Genomic DNA, 21961 nt, shown 5'->3' with positions numbered 1-21961 from the left:
TGCAGTCGATTGAAAGTTGATTAAGTATTGTTCAAAACATTCATTTGTCCGACGATCGGAAGTATCTGAAAAATCGGGGGACTGATTTTTTAGATCACCCTATATATATTTATACCCGCAAAGAATTTTCCAATTAAATCTTGTACGTTTCCATTCATCAAGAAGACGATAGTAAGTATACAACTTTCAAATATTCACTTTATCAAGTATAAAAACACTGTTAAAATAATTAATTCTATGCTTGAAACACCCTATATCCCCATAAACGACACGCTAATTAAATCTTGCACGTTTCCATTCGTCACGATAGTTCGTCGCACGCGCAGCGAAGTATGTACATACATTCATACACAAGAAGACGGTAGTAAGTATACAACAGAGAGGAGTTTTACCTTGCCTGGATGGCATGGTTGAGCAACGATCCTCGTGAAACGGAACAATTTTCTTAATTTACACCAACAGAACGGAATTACGGCACCGGTTCGATATCATTGAAACGCGCCACTGAAATGCGCCACTGAAATCATCGCATACTTTCGGTCGGTTTGAGAAAGCCTGATGAATCGGACGCGAAGTTTATAAATAACGCGTCGACTGAGAGAACGCGAAGGAAATCCACACTGTACGACGCGACGGTTCAAAGTAAACTGACTCGACTGACTGAACTGACGACGTTCCTCTCTCCAGAACTCGACTACCTCCGAAGCTCAACGAGAGTGGAAAAAGCAATACGCACACGACGCGATGTTGTATTATATGTTCGCCAGAAAGGACATGCAATTAGTCGAAACGATAATAATAGCTAACACCTCATACTGTATTCTACGATTTAATCACATCTAGCTACCAGCAAATTCATATGTTTTTAAAAGATTTTTAATGACTTTGAGATTAGTTTCGTGAAATATATATAGCGACTCACTGAAAATATTAGGTTGGAGGTAATCACATATACTGGTAAATATTAGGTAGGTAGAAGTTTTTTTTCGTTTTATAAGAAAATAATGGATGCGTAACATCTTTTGTTTTATATTCCTGTTACATTTGTTCCAATAGAACAAAATGGATTACACATAATTCTATAAAATACTATGAAACAAAAAATGTTGTGCATCTATTATTTTCTTATAAAACGAAATAAACTTTTCGGACAACCTAACATTTGGATATTTACCATAGATTTAACGTTGTATGTATAACACAGAATTATAACATTATATATTGCGTGCATTTAATATACAATTATATATCGTATGTATATATATATAGATAGATAAATAGGTATACAGTATAAATATATATATATATATATATATATACAGTCATGTTTAACCGTGAACGTTCAAACACATGGAAAAATACGAATGATACGAAAAAATGTTTCAGACAAAAGTTGCATGAAATCAACGGGTACATATACTGTACCCTTGTCAAACTTTGAAATATACTGTGAAGCTCATATTAAAATTTTTTAACGGGAAACTGTATTTTTATTACGTGCTCTTGCTAGCTGACATTGAGACGTTTCCAAAACACGTTTCCAATTCGTGTCTTTTGCACCATCTGTTATCGAGATATGAACGTTCAGATTCAACATGTTGCCAGCATTAACGTTGCTCGATGTACACCGCAGAGGCACAAAAAGAAAATTTCTCATAATCATAATCCTAATACGTAGTTTTTCAACGTTTCTAAAACACTCGGTCAGTTCCGAGCAGTCAATTTAGCTAATTCCTTGTATTGCTCGCTTCAATTTATAAGTTCATATATCTTGAGAGCGGGTTATGCGGAAGATACAATTTTCTAGATTTTTCTAGATGTTTTGAAAACATCTGAATGTCAACTAGATTGAAACAAATTTGGACATGTATACGCAAATTATAAAAATTACAAAAGATATTCTACAAATATGTAGTTAGTAAAAAATTAGTATACAGCACGAATCTTAAACATATAATAAGCATTAAAAGCTGAATACCTGTATAAGTCTGTGCGTTTGCGGAAGAATGATTGTGGACTTACTGAGTCACACGCGAGGTGTTTAAAAATTTATGGAGCAAAGTGAGTGGTCTTATCAGGCTGTCGTAGATTGATATTCGTACTTGCGGAGAAAAAACGGGGAGAGATAAAAGTTTTGTGCTTTTTTCCGGGGAAGATAAGGTGGATCGAAAGAAATTCTTTTTTTAGGCGATGACATTCGGAAGATTTCAAGATACTTCCTATTTCTCCATCTTTTAATTCTTTATATCAAAACATGTTTCCGATAATGGTGGAATTGTGTTCATATACGTGTATGTTATTCACAGTAAAAGTAAAGTTGAAAATATGTCGTTAATCGTTACGTATTTGAAACTTGAAAACTACTGTTCGACCCATTTATCACTACGAGTGATAATTACGATGCTAATGGAAGTGTTAAAGCGGTTGAGTAACTCTTTTTTACATGCTGCAATATTTACTGTCTTTTATTCCAACATCTTTATCAACAATTCTTATTGAAGTTAAAATTTTTCAAACTTCTAAAATATAATCACATCAAGATTCATCTATTCAATGTAATACTTTTCAATTTTTATTGACGATTGCTTTCAAGAAATTAAGTTCCAAATATATATATATATATAAAAAGAAAAAAGGAAACAAAATCCTTAATTTTAGAAGAAGCAAATATTTTTAGTAAAAGGATAAAGTACGTTCTTCTACAAATAGTTGCGAAATTTCTTAACCAAAAAAAATTATGATGAGGTAAAAAACGGAATCCAAATATTGCAACAAGATTAAGTTGGAAGAAAACAACTTCCTATAAAAATTTACAACGTAAAACTCATTGAATTAAATCGAATGTTGAATTTCAAATGACACGATTCTTCAATCTGCGCAATTGATCCAAAGCAATAAAATGACGAATCGATGAGTCCCCAGTGTTACACGCGCGAAACCAACATTGTTATGGCCGAAGGTCTGGCGCACGATTTAACCGCTAATCGATTAAGAACAGAAGAGAACCTGCGTAACTACCACTCCTTTATCGTAAAAATTTATTTGCTAATACCGCTAATTAACCCCACGGCGTTATATGCGTCCTCTATATTGCAAATCGGTCAAGGATGGTTAATTTTTTCCAAGCAATTATGAATGATATAATTTGAATATGTGATCTTTTGAAAATGATAAAAATAGATACGTATATTTATTTCATATTTAAGATAACTAATAACAGTGTTTTAATGTCTTAACTTGACAATTAATTTTACGGATCACTGAATATACAGGCTATCAAATTAAAAAACACGACCATATTTGCATAAGGAGATAATTAAAAGAGAATAGTGAACTTTGATCAATGATTACTATTAATAGCAGTATATATCGTACCTTACAATATGACGTAAAGCAAGCTGAATTAACTGTTTAAATAAACGTAACTTTTGTTGAATCATGTAGACTTGATATTTGTTATTCATACTGGCTATCGTTTGATCACGAAGCTTTATATTGTAAGGCATAAAAACAAACTTTAACAGCCATGTAGTCAAAGATCATTGGAAAATATAAATCTTTATTACAAGAATAGTTTATATGAAAAATATGTATATAGGAAATAAATGAATTATGTAATAAATTTTTGTACTTCGATTGTTTAAAATTTGTATTATATTAATAAAAGTTTTATTTCCTCATTTCCACCTAATACCATCTAATCACACAAATCAACTACTATCATCGATTATTATTAATGGCAAATATCAAACAGTACAAGATTCTTGAAAATTTATCTGATAGATTCATTAAACATACACTGATGCAAATATAATTTTCTTAAACTTATATATTCATAGATATTTCATGGTTGATATCATTATTATGAAACAAATAACTTTCTGTAATAATCTATGTACATACACAAGAGTGTTCCGTATAACGCGACTCACTTTTTCTGTCATTTGCCGTCATGTAATAAAAAGTGTTTTGAACAGTACTTTAATAGCGTCGAGTGTACTGCAAATGACGATAAAAAGAATCCCGAAAATACTTTGTTTTCAGAACGAAACCAAGGTCACCTTGGGTAACATAAATAGGACCATATGTTGTTTTTCTTCATGAAAGTGTAGGAAACTTAGCGGGAAATTAAAAAAGCATACTACATGATATTTTATTTTATGATATGAACTCAATACTAGGTTTATAATGTCAGTACATTTGCAAATTGTTCAAATTGCATATCGCCTTCCATAATACAACATTTTGCTCTTTTGCAGAGGTTTGAATGACTTGCTGTTATTAAAGTGTCTGGATATATAACACTACACGCTGCCAGTAATTCTCTCTTTCTGACATGTATGTAATATTCTGAAATGTATCAACGAATGAAATATTATTTCCATTACCTACCTAGTATTAAACGTAATATCGAGTTGGTAAAAATATCGTGTAATATGCTTTTGGAATTTGTCGTAAAATCCAATTTCATGAAAAAATACAACGTATGGTCCTATTTATGGTGCCTAAGGTGAGCCTGGTTTCGCTATGAAAACAAAGTGTTTTCGGACATTTTTTGTAGTCATTCGTAGCATACTCGACACCTTGACGGCTTAAAACATTTTTTGTTACATGTTCGCAGATGGCAGAAAAATAGTGAGTCGTAGAGCAACACGGGTGATCATATTATGAGGCTTAAATTATTATCAGTGCAACGATTTATTACGATAGATAAGACGGAGTAGATTTGAACGTAAAAGTGAATTAAAAAAAAAAAAAAAAAAGGCGGAAAATAACCTTTGAGTGAAACAAGCTTTCTAACTGCTTATGGTAACGAATTTAGTTGGCTTCGGATAACCTGACCAACATTGCCGGCATTATAGCATCCATAGCACGTGCGTGTTAGTCCAGTTTGATTAAGCTTCGGTTGCATTTCGCTAACTGTTATGTAAGCTGAAGGCGCACGCTTTCTTCGAATTTGGGAATTATCTTCGTCAGCGAAATAGCTCGTGTTGTTGAAATTGAGATAAATGGTTTCCCCGGTTTTGTTCAGTAGAAATAATACACTCTTTCCTATTCCGTAGCATTTCTCTATTTTGGAGGAAAATATTATTATGAAATTTTCGTATTTTATATACGTACTGATTTGTATATTTGTATTATATACGTTTGTATAGAAACTTCTCTTGTTTTCTAATGTAAGATTAGTGGAAATGTTTTGAAATGTTAGTAATAGTACACTTTTCTTATAATATTTCTATCATAATATATATTAATATAATTATAATAAATTATAATTATAATTAGATCAATAATTTTAGTAAATCCGATACACAAATTTAAGGATCTATCGATATATAATTTTTGCCACTAGTAATTGGCACTTAGTTAATTTACGAGTAACTTTATAAGTATCTATAACAAACCATTTTTTCTTTTTTAATTATAACTTATAGCAGTATCGAAAATTCAGTAAATCTAATAGGAAAATTCCCCCCAAAAAAAGGAAGAAGAGAATTTGTTACTCCGTCGCTTTTTATTTTTGTCATTTAGTAATCCAGCAATTGGCACCTTTTTAATTTGTAAGTGGGGTCGTCGTATAAGAAAAAAGCGTACTACGTTTCTTGCCTCTATTGATTAAGTTACCAATAGAGCGTACAAAGGGGGTTGGCTTCCTCGACTGCCGTAGCTTGATGGTTCGAGAGGCCCTATTTGTGTTCAATCCTGTTATAAATCTGACGATGATTATATTGCACATGGTAGGAGAACCGCTTATGTACCTCTGCACTTTACATACACGGATTCGTACTATGTCCACGGTTAACGAACTTTCACAGACGAAGAAGAAGAAGAAGAGCCCGAACTCTGTGTGTTGGACATTTTACGACATCGTGTGAAGCTGCAGTAATGATCGTCATTCGCGAAAGGAACTTGGGTTCGTAGATTTTTGTTGCACGAAGACACGTTTACGCGCTATACAATTTGATCATCTTGCAAGATATGCGCTTCATCTTTGAAAAGACATAAGAATTAATTTATTTAAATTATATATCGCACTGATTTATTGACTCGTTTGTGCCTGAGAGTACATAACATGGATTATGACGTATCGTAATAGTGGATAATAGTCGAAGTGTTTATATTAAGTTCTATATAATAAGCTAGTAATTCCTCATTCTTACTATAAATATCAAAATTAAACTTACAAATTTCAGCATTCTAAGAAGTATGTAGTTGGATGTCAAATACATCCCCGACACAAGTAGAGAAACCTGTAGTTCTGAAATGCTCTTTAAAGAGAAAGACCGAACCACGGAACTACACACCAGGCTTCGTTTTCTCTACGACAAGAACAACTCCTCCCCGACTCTAAGTAAATCTCATAAAAGAAATGGTTGTTATGAGACACTTTGTAGCTTTACTACAGGTTCACAGGGTGAAGGTACGAGTGTGAAAATCGTTTGTGCAACAGCTCTAGATGCAAGATACAATAATATACATACTTATATTATATATCTCGTGATTTGTATATATATTTTTGGATTCGTTTTAAACTTGACCAATACAATCATGATAGACATCATTATAATGCTATATAATGAAATTCCAAGTTATTTCATATAAGACAAAATATATAGTCACTAGGTAGAAGTGTTCGAATATTTTCATAAATCTGTGTGTTTCTACTATTAAAATGGCATCCACAATATCTGAACAATGGTACTTCGGTTCCGCCAAATGGAACAGAAACTATGATCTAACTGTTCCGTAGCAAAGCCGCGGAAAAAGAACGGGGCAACGGGATGTTTCCCGCTCCAAATACGGCGGGTAATTCCATCGTATGTATAATTTATTTTTCGGCGTTCGATGTTTCGCGGAAGTTGACCATGTGGCTTCCTGATTGAGCACTCGCCAATTTCAAGCGCGGTCTCCTTCTGAACCGTCCCGCGATCTTCATATAGGTAATGCATGCAAACTCAGTCTGATCGGCTTAATGAGGATGTACTCCGTCTGAATGACGAGTGTAAATTACGCGCTCGCGCGTTCATCGTCTCAGTGCATTGTATAAACGTTGATGTTAATATTGCACGCGGCGTTACGTCCATTCCTAGTTTTCTCTTATTCTTTCTTTTCTTCCTCGAGTATTCTTTGCTGAGTTGAATATAGCGAGCTTGTAGATTAAAGAATTAAACGAACATACCAATTTATCTAGCCAATAGATTCGTGAGCTACTGGCGAAGATGATTTTGGATGGGTTGCGCTAAATATTAAAATGTGAAGGTAGTGTTTCTCCGCTCGTAATATCAAATCAATTTTAAATTGCTGATCAATCAAATCTTCACAATTACCTACATTTCGCGTAATATTCGAGTGAGTCGTCAAATTCTATCGTTCTCAAAAGTGGGTCTCGTGTCATAAAAGTTTGGGGAATCCTGATCCAACCGATTGGTCTTAGGATTGTCGATTCATTTTAATTTTATTATAGAATTTTATTTTAAAATTACACTCCATTAGTTTCCCATAAAATATTCTCCTCTTTTGACGATCAAAATATATGTAATTTTAGTTCTGACTAATTTTGTATCTTAAATTCCCGTCAAAAGTACTCGAACGGGATGATTCGCAATTACATGCATTGAAAAGGATGCAAAATAGCCGTAAATTGTGTTTTTTTTTTTTTCTTTGCGAACAATTAACAGGATAAAGGAAGAAACTCGATGCTATTAATAACGTGGACGTACATTGTTCCAATCTCTATAAATACTATCGCGTCGCGTAGCGTCGGTTTTGTCGCGTATTATACATAGAGATGTTCAAAGATAGTCAGTCGAAGGCTTTTTCTTTTTTTACAGTGACACGAAAACGCTGGATTTAACGATGGGGTGACGAGAAAAAAGAAGATGATTTTTCTGACTGTGAAAGGGCCGTGCGAGTGCCGAGGGAAACGTTTTCGCCCAGTGCATAAACTCACGTTACTGTGGGTTTAGAACTCTGAAATTAAAATAGATTTTGCGTGTAAGTGTAAGTTTAGTTTTTAAGGGATACGCTTTTACACGAGAGAATGCGAGATTTTTTTAACCTTGCTGTGTTCTTTGGACGATTTTAAATCCAATCATGTGACTCTTTATTCTTAACAAATTTTCTTAAAGTCTTTTTATTTGTTAAAATAGAAATAAAAACATAGAAATTCGAGAAGCGCAGTAGATTTAAATACAACTATATATTCAATAATTCTCAAAATGTACATTGATCGGTAAATAAAGGAATATTTGAAAATAACGTAGCGAAAGTACATAAATGACAGTATTGGCAATATTGATAGTGTAACATTTGTAAAATGAAGGGAATAAGGAGTTGTTCGTTCAATAATTTCCATTAGTTATTTCGTGTTCTCTTAAAATAAAAGTCCTTTATTAACATGACTTCTGACGTACGCAATATCGACAGCTTTAAGCAAGTAGGCGTTGACGATTCAATAAAACAGTAGTTTAGCTACCTTCCTGACAGGAGGAAATACTTGGCAATGTACAAGCTAAAAAGCAATTCTATTTTTACTTTATAAACAAAAATCTATTATCTTTATAAACATAAATCTACTCTCCCTTTTCATGCATTTGTTACATTTACAGTTTGTGACGATCACATTTCTCTAAATCTAATTAATTCGTATAAAAAAAAAGATATAATATCAAAATATTTATCACTTAATGATAAGTCTAATTTTTAGTATTACAAGTAAACAATAAATGCACGGAGTATCTCCTTTAAAAATTAAAGTATATGTTTTATACGACACGATATATAATATTAAGGACAATCGCTATGAAACCGTTAGGAAGAGCATTTTGAAATCCAAACGAGTTGCATAAGATGCAACGTTATAGGGACACGATCACCTTATTGCAACGTGTTCGCACCGTTATTCATGATCTAGTTTAATAACGTTAGATAGCATCGTTCTTGAAGCTAAGAATGATAACTGAAATTTAATTCTGCACGTAAACGCACCACTTACGACAAGAATGCACACAATTCCGGAAGTGACAGAGATTATACGTACAGGTGAAAGCGATACCTCTCGTAGAGATTGCATTCTTTCGTCGTTAAGAAACTCTAATAACGAAATTACTATCTAGTAATTACTATAATCCATAAAATTAGCAATGAATGAATTTTTATAAGATTTTTTATAGTTCTATAGTATTTTATAGTAATCAGTTCTATAACATTAATTGAAAATCTGTAGATATTCAGGGAAAATTCAAAAAAGTTCAGCAATAATTGTGCCTTTTTTTTTAAATAAATGGAGTATCAGAATTTTCCTATTTCTATCTTTCTGACGATAAAACATATGTTGTAATAAAATGTATAATAATTTTCAGATTGAGCAAATCCATAACAGAGTATTCAGTATAAAGCATTCGAGGCGATTCTTATGTTAAATAGAATTGAGGAACACAATAAAAGGGCTTTATGAAGGCCACATCTGCTTCTCTCTTTTCAACAGGAAGTTGCTCCAAGTCGTTTCATGGGAAACGTACAACGAATCTAACATTCGTATCTATCTAGAAAATGAATGCGGCGAAATAAAAACTTCTCCCTATGAATGCGTACATACGTCTTCAAGTCACAATTCTTGCATTAAAAAAGTTTCTCACATAAGGCGAAAGAATTTGATAAACATATTTAGATAAAAATTTTCCTAATTAATAAGAAAAGATGTCATATACATACTTAGTTAATAAAGAGAAAATTGGAGATCAGATAGGAAGTAGAACCAGTTGAATTTTAATTTAAATATTCTCTTGCAATGTTAATAGGACTGGATTAGGGTAGGATAAATTTATTTAAAAAAAATAACATCGAATGAAAGGTTACGTCTGATAAAAAGATTGACTAAGAGACAAAGCATTCGTAAAACACAAAAATTGATTCGTGAACGGAATCGAATGAATGGATTATTCTATTGAAAAGATTCTCTTGAAAAAATTAACGAGCACTGTCAATGGAAATTATGTGTTATACGTCGCACGCGATAAAATGTATGAATCACTATGGTTAGCCTATGTGTTTGCATAATAATGTTTCTGAAGAATATTATGTCCGTCGATAAGATCATACTTTGAGTAATATATTTGATTAAATACAGTTACGCGTTCGATACCATACACTTGACTATACTTAACGATACTTTTCTGAAGTAAAAGCACATTATTTTCTAAGTTTTATAAAAGTACGATTGTTGTTATTACTCCTTTTACTACGTAGTCGAAAAATAAAGATCGAAGGATAATATAGATTTGTTTCTATCAAAATAAAAAATATACACAGTTAAAACAAATACAAAAATTTCAAGAATTAAAAAGAACACGTGAAATATTGGAATTTCTAAGTTAAAAATGTTTAATTTTAATTTTCAGTAAAGATGGAAATAGGGAAAGGTCAAACAATCTGAAGATGTTCAATTCAATTAATAATACCCATCGTGTGCGTCAATAGCAGCAAGTGGGTTAACTGTTTCAATCGATTACTGTATGATATAATTTAATTTGCTTAAGGATTGTTGCTTGCTGATTTTATGATTTATCGACAGAGTCATAAATTGTCATCACATGTTAATTCTCTTGTTGTTCTTCGAGAAGAGATAACGTCTGCAGTTAAAGCCGTTTTAGGCTTCCGGATGCAAGGCGTATCGTTTTGGAAGATAGTTTTGAAGTTTTGCCAGCGAGTATATACGTGTAGCGTCAGAATGAGAGCACGCGTTTGAATAAAGGGTAAACAGAAAGCACGTCTCGCTATCGCGTCCTTAAATTGTCCACCAAGCCCACTGCAATGTTGGCAAGATTTCAGACACAATTTCCAAAAAGAAATAATTTATAACAACCTAAGGTATTACATGGACGCTTAAAAATTCCAGAAAGTTTAATTTTTCGCTCTAGTTTTCTTCAACCGAATTTATGTTTATGAAATCTATACATGAAACACAATTTCTATCAAATTCAATAATTTTCACTGCTTTTAGTTTCTAGTTATTTTATTAAGAAATCTGTCGATTCATTCGCATCGTACATGCTTTATACAGTAAAATACCAAATGATTTAAGGTTCGTTAGATTTTTGTTAGACAATCCATGTTATTAAATAAAGCTTCAGTTAAAAATGTCTTAAGGTTTTGGTAAAGCATTTAAATCTAATATTCCAAGGTATCAAACAAAATTATTTACAAAAAGAAAACACGTGTGTCCTCTATGTAAGGACGTTTCAGAAATTAATCAACACTCATGCAGTAAACATCTGCGATGTCTACTACAAGGCTGAACAAGAAAAGGAAAAGAAACGAAAAAAGAAAAAAGAATAGTACAAGGTAGAAACGAAGAAAAGGAAAAAAGAGGGGTTTGGACAAAGGAATCTCGTCATACATTCCAAGAAAGTCCATACTCGAATGACTGGATTCAGTCGGTCAGTTAGTTCATTCCCACGAGAGTTCCCAAAGCGTGCCGAAGAGGTTAGAGGCAGGTCGAGTTCGGCCACATGCCCATACGATGCATTATGTATTTACGCACAGGTTGATATCGGTAAATCGGTACAGGTAGGACGACTCGGGACCGGTTCTAGAGACCGGGGGGTCTTCCCAGCTCGTTGGGAAGAGTTTAGAGACCTGAATAAGTGCATCGGAACCTCGAGACATCTGGATCGTCAACCCTGACCAACACGTAATACATACTCTGTTTCGTGTAATCGATCATTTGGTAATTCTTATTTTTTTAAAGATGTATTTAGAGAATGTTGTAACGTATGTACGAAGATATCACACTACTGAATATTGTAATTTAATTCTAATATGGAAATATGTTAATATTTGATAATGTTAAATATTTGATGTATACGCTATATTCAATGTATGAAATACAGTATGTTGGTACATGAAGTATACATGTACCTGATTGGATCAAAATTCCATGAAAAGGGAAATTGATCTTTTGTTTCAATACACGACTGGTCTTGTTTCTATCGATCATTCATCATACGCGGTGCAGGATTGAGATTTTATCGACGTTTGCGTGGTACTGTGCCATTTGCAAAGTTCGTTTGACCTTTCCCTATTTCTATTTTTACTGAAAATATTCTGCGTATCTTCTTTTCTATATTTCATACTCCTGCTGTAAATTTCTATATTTCTAAAGTGAAAAATTCAATTTCTTATTTTTATTAAAATACCCTACAGGACTAAATTCTATCTTTTGATCTTTTATCTCGCATTTCTCACGTGTTATTTAAAAAATGATACACATACCAAATATATCTAAAAATTGTTAGAATTTTAGAATTTTGGGATTCGGGAATTTTAAAACTTTAGAATTTTTAAATCTTGAAATCTTAGAGTTGTATAAATTTCCAGCTTTGGAATTTTAGGATCTTGGAATTTCAAAGTCTTTGAACTTTGTTATGAAATATTAGAATTATAACTCTACACAGTGCACAAAAGTAATCGGAATAATTAAAATTGTTTGTTGCGAGTTGGAAATATATTCGATCACGTAAGATGTGGTGGAACAGTTGGTTATTTTCCAGAGACATATTTAACAGAACGAAAGAAACGTGATTAAAGAAGAAAAAGATAAAAATAACTAGATTAAATTGCCAGGCGTGACGCGAGCATCGTCTGGCGTCTTAATTACGTTCATAAACGTTTTAGACGGATCGTTGATGGTAACTCACAGTTAGCTTGGTGATTTTATAGCCCTTACGGGTCTCCTAGACCTTTTACATAAGGTACTATTGTCAGTTCGTCTGGTTACTTGAAATATTCTTTTACGCTTACCCCGGAATAACTTTTGACGTCATTGCGATGAAATAGTCTTTCGTATCATCCTGTGAATTATGTATAAAACACGTTTATTTTCTACCTTTTCCACTGTTAGTTCTACATTTTCCTCATAATAAATAAAGCGAGAATTATATTATTTAATATATTTAGCTTATAACGCGAAATGTATTTAATCACCGTTATATTGTTAAAAAATTCATTCGTCAATATTAAAATATACCTTTCTTAATACAATTATAGTCGGAAAAGATTCAATCCTCTCACTCATCGCATTATAACAAATTATTATCTAACTACACGACAAGTGTATTTCTTTTAATTGAAAGTAGAGCTAATTTTAATGTATCATCATCTTTACAAAAACATCATATATTTCTATTGTAATTAATAAAATTTTCTCTACAGCTCAATAAGATTTGAGCCTTAAAAGAGTTAATTATAAAAATTATTATAACATTCTCATTGATGAAAACGGTACATAGTTGTTTGTTGTAAATTTACTCATAAAAGAAGCTGCATATATATATTAAAAGTTCTATATTTATATATTAATAATAATAAACATATTTTTATAAATAATTTTTATAAATAACTCGACAAGAGCATCGTTTTACTGAACGATAAGCTACTCATTTCATGCAGTTTATTCGAGCGAAAAATTATTTACAGTACGTCTCAAGTATTCCTGGGAATATTCAGAGCAGCAGAACCAAATCATCCGTTCGGAATACCGAGATTGGAATTCGAAAATTTGGGTCGACCATCAGCTGATATACACACCATAATTCCCCATACTGTACATGTTACATAATCGATTCCGCCTTCGTGCTTACAAAATTTACATCTGGATTACCACAGTATCCTAACGATAATCTTAGCAAACAGCATTTCACATTCACTGAAAATGATACAAGCCTTTTGAGCAACGAATTACTATGATTTAGTATAATGATTGATGATCAAAGAGACTTGAATTTCAAATTCTAGAGGGAAGGGTTACGAAATCTTTCTCCTGCAATTGTTCCTTTATAAAGAACTGTAATTTTGTTCGATGCATTGTGTTATTATTTAATAAAATACTTAAAACAGTCGCTGGCCATCGGATCAGAACCACCAGCAGAAATTTTACTTTCCTAGCCAGAATAAGTCATATACACTCTCGTTTGTAAGTATTACATTAGAATTCTATTTGGTTCCAAATAATTTTAAAGAAGATTTTAGATTTATGACAGGAACACGCAAGTAATTTCTATTTTAATGTGTAATGTCAAAGTGTATCCTGATTTGTCAATTGCCTTGTCGGTCGTCCGTTTTTACGCTGTTCTTTATTCAAGTCTAATTGGGAACACGAGACCTTGTGGATAATAGAAATGTATCGAGGACACATTGTACTTAGAAGGCACTGTCAATGCAACTGTGCATGTGATATCGCGTGTTATTGATTTTCGTTCGCGATTCGTGAATCTGCCTAATTAGCAAATTTCTTTCGATTTGTAATTAACGTATAAAATTCTTTCAGCTCTTCCTACCAATCCTAAAATACATTAACAAAATATATTTCTTTTATCGATTTTTTTCACTTAAAATACATATTCGATACAAGAATCTCGAGCTACTTATTTATGTTTCAATTAAACTTGACGATCTTCAAAATCATCGTAATTAACTAGTATCTAAACAATGAACAATTAAATCGTCCCACAATCTATTTTGATATCGTGTTCAATTTCCAATAAATCAGTTATTGGAGTACTTTTTGGTTAATTAAGAATCTTATGGATTGGAGAACCTCGTGTTTTCGATATTGAAGAACTTTAATCGATCTATACATTATCTGGTCATATCGCGTTCCTTTAATGCGTAATAATTCAGCCGAGATAACATAGTTGTATCTCTTAAGGCTGTCTTTATTCCATGTCGTCATAGAATTATCAACGAATCTAATATTTATCCCCTCCAAGCTTCCGATATATCAACATCCCAACAGGAGCTATGAAAGGCTTTAATGAGCTTTAACTACACATCTTCAACTAACATGCAATCCTATTCATAAGTATCAAAACACTTACGACCTAACTTAAGTTTAATGCAACGAATAATCGGAAATCATCCAAAGCAGAAAGAGGTACTGGATGACTGGAAGTCAAATGCTAAATTACCTTTTTAGTAATAATCTGTTTAATAGTAGATCGACATGACATTCTCACACTAATGTAGCGCAAATTTTTCAGATGAAAGCAGAGAGAGATACGCACAACACGATGGAAACGCAATCTAGATTCGAGCGAATCGAGTTGTACGCGGCTGGAATGTCAGACCGCTTAGAAAGGCGTCAATGAATCGAATCAGGGTGAACGCACTCCTACTGATTTTCAGGTCGAAAGTCATGGTCATTCGTACAGTAGGTGTGCGACCTTTGCTTTGAATTCACTTTCGAGGTAATTAATTTCATCTGTTAAGAAAGAACGTACCTTGTATTTGGTTGAAAACAGAGATTTCTGTAAACTTTTACTTTGCATTTTAAATCGAACAAATGAAAGAACACCAAAATGTCCATGAAAATGATTTATACTAATATAATATGATAAATTAAAGTTTATGATTTATAACATATTTTTTACTTATACATATACACAAATAATTTATATTATCTGCTATAATCTATATTGAATGTTTATATCGAGTATTGAAAATCATGGAATTACTTCTACAAATAGTTTTTATCAATTTTAGCATGCACGAATGTAAAATCGCTTTGGATTAACCTTCTGCTTGATAGTTCAAGCTGTAAACGAATTATCTTATACGAAAGGAAAAGGTGTTTTGATATTTATGAACGGCAATGTACGTATCGTGTTAGGTGCGAATATAAAATCGAAAAAGCACAGGCCACCATCGTCATCATCGATTCAACGCGTCAATCGTGAGAGTGAACGCGAGTGAGAATAACACGTGAAAAGTTTTCAATGTATACGCGGAGAAATTATTCAGACGAAAGTTCTGTCTACGATTTAAAGGAGGTCGCCGTGACGAGTTCACTTTCGAGAGAGCCAACTATGCACTATACATGTGAATCTATCTATCTGACAGCCTCTGGTCTCTGCTATCTTTTGATTGCTCATTATTATGCGCGCCTCGTACGTCAATATCTTCTCTCCACGTTGGTAGAGTCATTCAATGACTCAGGTCTTTGTATCACGCTGAGAACTTTAATTTCAGTAAGAATAAATCGAATCTAATTAGTTTGTTTACTGTTGATAATCGAATAGGTTTTGATAACGATGAATTAATATGATCGATGCGATTATTGCATTCTTATTCATTATCGTTCGTTCTCTGTAATTCGTTGCAGTTATTTGATAAATTATTCTACTGACAAATATTCTACTGACTTAAATAACTTTACTGTATCGTATATAATAATGCATATAATTCATATATATGAATAATTTCTTAATAATTTCTTTATATAGTGTTCTATAATTTCTTTTAGCAAAGTTGTCGTATATACATGTGTAAATAACTTAAATTTGATGGACATTTTTTATATAATTCATGTTTTCGATGATCGACAGTTTCATTATTCCACTCTCAGTAACTGTAATTTTTATTATCCAAACTGATAGGAAATCATGAGTTCCACATTTGAAAAAGAATTTTAGATAAAGAAATAATCTATTATCGTTTATCTATATCTCACGAAAGATATATCTTTTTTTAGTAATGAAATCAAACAAAAATTCTTCAAAGTCAATAATGATACAATGTATAAAGTTACACTTTTGCAATTTTAGGGAAGTTATAATACATGCTACATAGGATTTCAAATCACAGAGTATACAAAAAGTTTAGAAGATTAACATAGTAAATATCTGAAGTATTATCAGTAATTATCAATGTATTCTCTTCTAAATTTTATAAAAATTCTTATGGAGATCTAATGACAATATAGACATTTTAAAAGATATTCACCTCTTTGCAAGCGAAAAATAGAATTCTTCTATGTAAAATTTACGTCATATGTAATATAATAAAACGCTATTTCTGCATTATGCATTTCCAATAAATGATAAAATAATTTACATATTAATTACATTTTTAACTCGATACTTAGTAATTAAGCAACACTAAATAAATTTTCTACATCAATAACGAAATTTCCTTTTTATATATAAATATCTGAATATTTTAATTCTATATAAAAATACCCTTGTTGCAAAACACTTTTATTAGATATCTATTGAATAATAGAGGTAACATATTCCTAAAAACATGTCTACGAATGTTTGAATGCTTTCGCGAACCTGTGTACGTCTCAGGACCTAAAGATACCATTCTTTCATCGCAACAAATGCATAAGTAAGAATAGAGAGTACAATAATGGAAAGAGAATCGTTCTTCATAGAGAATCGAATCGGTCGGTAGCTTCGTGTCCTACAAAAGTGTAGATACGGTGGCTGGCATCGATTTTTCCCTAAGGTCACCTCTCGAAATACGACGTCGCGAAATGAGGAGAACCTCTTGATAAGGGTGCGCATTTGATCGCATTCCTACATTGTTCCTCTGGCTTTGACGCTCGTTCTCTCCCCCCGTTGATCGATCCGTTTCCGTGTCGCGGAAAAATTTTACCTTCTACATTCAACCTTTTACAAAAGACCAACAATACCTATACGAAAAGTGCTATATGGAGTTTTATTATTATTTATTAGTAAATCTAATAATTTTATAATTTAGTAAATGGGATGAATAATACAAATTTAACCCTATAAATTATTTACATAACTTATGTGTTAAAAATCTTAGATTTCTTTATCTATAAGATTTTTAATACAGATAGTAAAATCTAAATGATAACGTTTTTCTTTGTTTAAATTGAAGAATTTTTAATTTCTATGAAGAGTTTTAAATTATGAAAAATGTTTAATTATTATAATTACATTATTATTGGCAGAGTAACAATAGAAACAGGAAATTAAACTTCAATAGTTTTTTAGCTAATTCAATTCTTTGTACATCCAACTACATCGCGGAATCAATTATTTTATCCGATTTAACTTCGAAACAAATTAGTAATGTTTGTCTACCTTATTCACCAATGTTCCAAATTTCAAAACAATGACAAAAAGGACCCATTTATCAAATTAGAGGTTTTAGTAGTGAATATTTTTAAGCCACTGTATCGATTGATAAGGGTATTACAGTGTGTACTCTATCAGGAAGCATTCTTTGCGTGAACTGATAATAATACGTACCTATACCCTTACGTAACAGTTGTAATGTAGGTCGCACAAATTGTTAGAACGGCGCCAGTTCCAAGCAAAAAAAGCCATCGTTTCTTCTCGTTCAAAGACTTTTCATAGCTACCGTGGAATTTCGTTATAACATTGCTTACATAAATCTACATTCTTCATTAAAGTACTTTTAATGTAGCATTTTATTCCATTATTTCATTATCTACTTTATACTATATTTGCAGTTTCATTAATAAGGTAAATAATGCAACATCCACGACAAATAAAAAATATCCACAAGGAAGAATTTCTTACATTTATCCAAATATACTCTTTTTTTGAACAAATTTCCAATAAATTGATAACGTAAAAATTTTATGATAAAATTTTTGCGAAGCCATATATGTAAGTGCATAATTCTCTGCAAGAACATTTCTTCTTTTGAGCTAAAAAAAGATATTAACGAATCCAATATGAAGCAACCATTCTGTATTTTCTTTTATAGCTAAGAAAAGTGATTTCCTTGGCCGGATGGGCTCGAGACGATGGAATCTAATCGAAAAACATTGCACGTTGGAGGAAAGACCGAGGCTAACAGTTTTACGAATACTTTATACCGTGTATATACTTATACTTTCCGCAAATATTTTATTTCTTCAAATGAATGTTTCTTCAGAACTTTGTAGAACAACGTTCATTTCGTAAAACAGATAACGAAGTTAGCGGATAATAATCTATTTGAGTATGATTAGTTTACGTCTGTAATAAGTATAAGTAGCGTTATCATCGAAAATATTTTTAAAACTTTAAGTAACTTAGCCTTGAATCGCGTTCGAGCTTCAGCATTAACGCGAAGCAAGTCGCGAGACTCATTTACAATTTACAATACTGTGGAAACGGTACTCGGGCGGTTCTATGCATATATGTATGTATGTATATATGTATATATAATGACTCGAATTCATCTTCCTACATACGAAAACTTGTCTTATTGCGAGGAAGATGTGTCGTTCTCAACAAACTGAATGAGTTTGCGTTATTAACAATGAAATATGATTTTCTACGTTAAAGGCTGGTTTATTTTTCAATTTATTAACAATACAAACAGAATTTCTCTCTTTTTATAAAAATTAAAAGGAAACGTAGATTAACCATAATTTAAGAAATAGAATATATGTAGTTTCATTTATAGCGAATTCACATAATCTCGGAGAAACTATAATAAGCTACCAGCCTTTCTAAAAATTACCTTGGAACGTATCTTGTCATCAACAAGAATTAAACAATTTTAGGAGATATACATAGAAGAATTCTTACCATTCTTTGACAACGCAACTTTCAAGAAATTGAAATCTAAAGCTTGATAAATCCTTCCTAAACGCTTACACAAATTCGTTAAAATCTTTTTCCATCAATTACCAACCACATCAAACAAAACGTTAAATACTCATCTAAATCCAACTTGAAGCAATTTTCTTCTTCTGTTGCGAGTCTCAAGTTTGTCGAACCGTGTAACGACTCACTTCTGAGCACTGTGATAGATCTTTTCTACGGAAGATCGTGCGCGGAAATGGATCGACAGAGAGTTAATTACGGCTCACAAAAGATCAAGGATCGTGGCTGGTGTACTCGACGGAATTTGGGACAAGTTCACCGGCAGCCAGCACAAGACTACAAGACTAGAAAGATAGAAGCTGCCGAAGGCGTTCGGAAGGTCGAAGGTGAAAAGAGAGAACCCGTTAAGTCAGAAAAGTTCCTCCGTGGCGAAATGTTTCCACAACGCGCATACTGCATGATCGCTGTTAGATCTCTCGCCTCATCTGCTGTTTCTTGAGTTTCTTATGATGTTTTCATAGTGGTTCTTCCGGCCACTGCCGCCAATGGTAAATTGTACGTACGCTATCGTTCCTAAGCATTAGGATACTTACACAGGATGGGGTTAATGTCAGAAATGGTTAGAAATTTATCAAAATCTTTAACAATTATTATTAGATTTGAAAATTACGCAAAGATAAATGAAAGAAGATAAAGAATTTATGTATTCAACGTAACACTAAAAGTCTCATCTTTATGTATAGTGACGTTAAATTCCTAGTTGCTTATATCCACTATGTGTCACGATCGTTGCTTTAACCAATTTTAACACTGGTGTTATTCAATTTTCTATGATACATGTGATTCTCAATGAGATTCTAAATTTCACTTGAGATTTTAAGTAGAGTTGCGAAACATCTCTGAGTTTTGCATCTAATTCGTACAAAACTTTTCAAACGAGATTAGGGGATCGTGTATGCAACATGTATAATTCTTAATTTATATTCTCATAGATAGTTTTTACTATAATTTGCTTGATGATTTAAACGAATTATCGCATCTTATATGAACCCAAAATATTTTCTAATACTTATGAACGCGAGTTCGTTTATATTCATTTCCTTATTGTTAATAAGTGATACCGTATTGAACGTGATGGTAAAATTCATTTACACTGTTCTGTCTTACGACAAACATTTGCAGCCACTGGGCTGAAGCATGATTATTGATACCTCGGTCGATAGAGTTACAATCGAAATAAATTGCATAATCTTGACAATGGCTCAGCGTTTCTTCTTTAGCGGTTTTAAACGTTCATCAGACAGATATTAATTATATTTAACGCTTAATACCGCGACTGTATCGTCTTCCATATTCGATTTTCACGGATATACGCGTCGTTAACTTTTACGTTAGCATGGCTAGTCTTTATACTATTTCGACTTCTTTTGATAGACTCACGCGTACGAATTTTTTGTATTGTTTATTATTTAATCACGAGTACATTTTTTTAGAAGTGTATTTCTATTTAGTATAGCGATGAATAGAAATATAAACACAAATTCGGAACTAATGTAGCACCAAAAAATAACGATCCCAGAACCGATGTACTAATTATAAAAGGAACAAAAAGTATTGGAGATTGTAGTTTTTTACATATGTTATTCCGAATAAATATTTTGCACTACTGTTTTACACAATAAAATCCACGTTACAACCACATGTCGTGAAAGATTAAATATCAATTTTGAATAAGAAATATATGTAAAAATAATTTCAAAGAATTAAGTACAACAATTAACAGTTGTATATTTTTTTTATAAATTTATAGAAAATTTTAGAAAAAGAAAGCTGGTTTTCTATGATCAAAATATCTGTATTCGTCGCTGTATATATTTATGTATTGTTCTTACATGGATGTTGAATTGTTTTTGAACCCTTGACCCGTAATAGCAATGAATTTATGGAGACCGGTGGCGAACGTAATGGAATTTGTACGGATCGTAAAAGTGGCTGCATAATAATCCATCGAGTGCAACGAAGCACAAAACACTGGAATAAATGAGAACATATCTCATATGATGGAATGGGCAAAAACGCTAAAAACAAAAGAGACGCGTGATTTCTAACCTGTGTATTAATTATTATCCTCGTTAATCCTCAGAAACAGGATTGCCTGATTGTTAAAAATGTGCCGATTAATTAATATGGAAAGAGAAATTGAATGTATAATACTGGTGGTAAGTATCTGATCCTCTTTTTACCGTTTTACTTTGCAGTAATTGCAGTAATTTAATTGCAACTTATTATTTGATAATTATGTATATGTAACAAGATTGATGTGATTTTTTGTGCAAATTGGATAGCAGGATACGAATGAAAAATTTTGGGGTAAATATGTACAGCTACAAATTTGTTATCACTTCGTTAATCGTTAATATTATTAGTTGGTAAATTATAGTGCAAGTGCGCCCAGAAATAAAGTACGAACGAATAAGTAGAATAAGTAATATTTTGTCAGATATAAAATCAAAGTCTTTTGTTCAACAATTTATTCTATTAATAAATAGTAACTAACGATATGAATAAATTGATAAATTACAAGTTAT

At 32.2% G+C, this 21961-nt stretch overlaps 1 protein-coding gene and 1 long non-coding RNA gene across 6 annotated transcripts in view; one reads left to right on the top strand and one right to left on the bottom strand.

The window, feature by feature from the left end:
• Positions 1 to 21961, bottom strand: part of LOC126917924 (protein kinase C and casein kinase substrate in neurons protein 1) — a 58073-nt gene that overhangs the window by 26850 nt on the left and 9262 nt on the right. Inside the window, exon 1 of one of the 5 annotated variants that reach the window (XM_050725354.1) lies at positions 393 to 682. The exons of the other annotated variants lie outside the window; for them this stretch is intronic. The gene's annotated coding sequence lies outside the window, so the exon portion shown is untranslated. Of the gene's footprint in view, positions 1 to 392; positions 683 to 21961 lie in introns of those variants that run through there. 5 annotated transcript variants of the gene reach the window in all.
• LOC126917931 (uncharacterized) lies at positions 7170 to 9477 on the top strand. The gene is made up of 3 exons (XR_007711138.1): positions 7170 to 7260; positions 7833 to 7995; positions 9363 to 9477. It is a non-coding gene; the product is annotated as an uncharacterized LOC126917931 (long non-coding RNA).

Source organism: Bombus affinis, chromosome 6 (assembly GCF_024516045.1).
Source record: "Bombus affinis isolate iyBomAffi1 chromosome 6, iyBomAffi1.2, whole genome shotgun sequence".
Taxonomy (NCBI): Eukaryota; Metazoa; Arthropoda; class Insecta; order Hymenoptera; family Apidae; genus Bombus; species Bombus affinis.
Note: the sequence above shows the minus strand (reverse complement) of the source record. Positions and strands in the feature narration are given on the sequence as shown.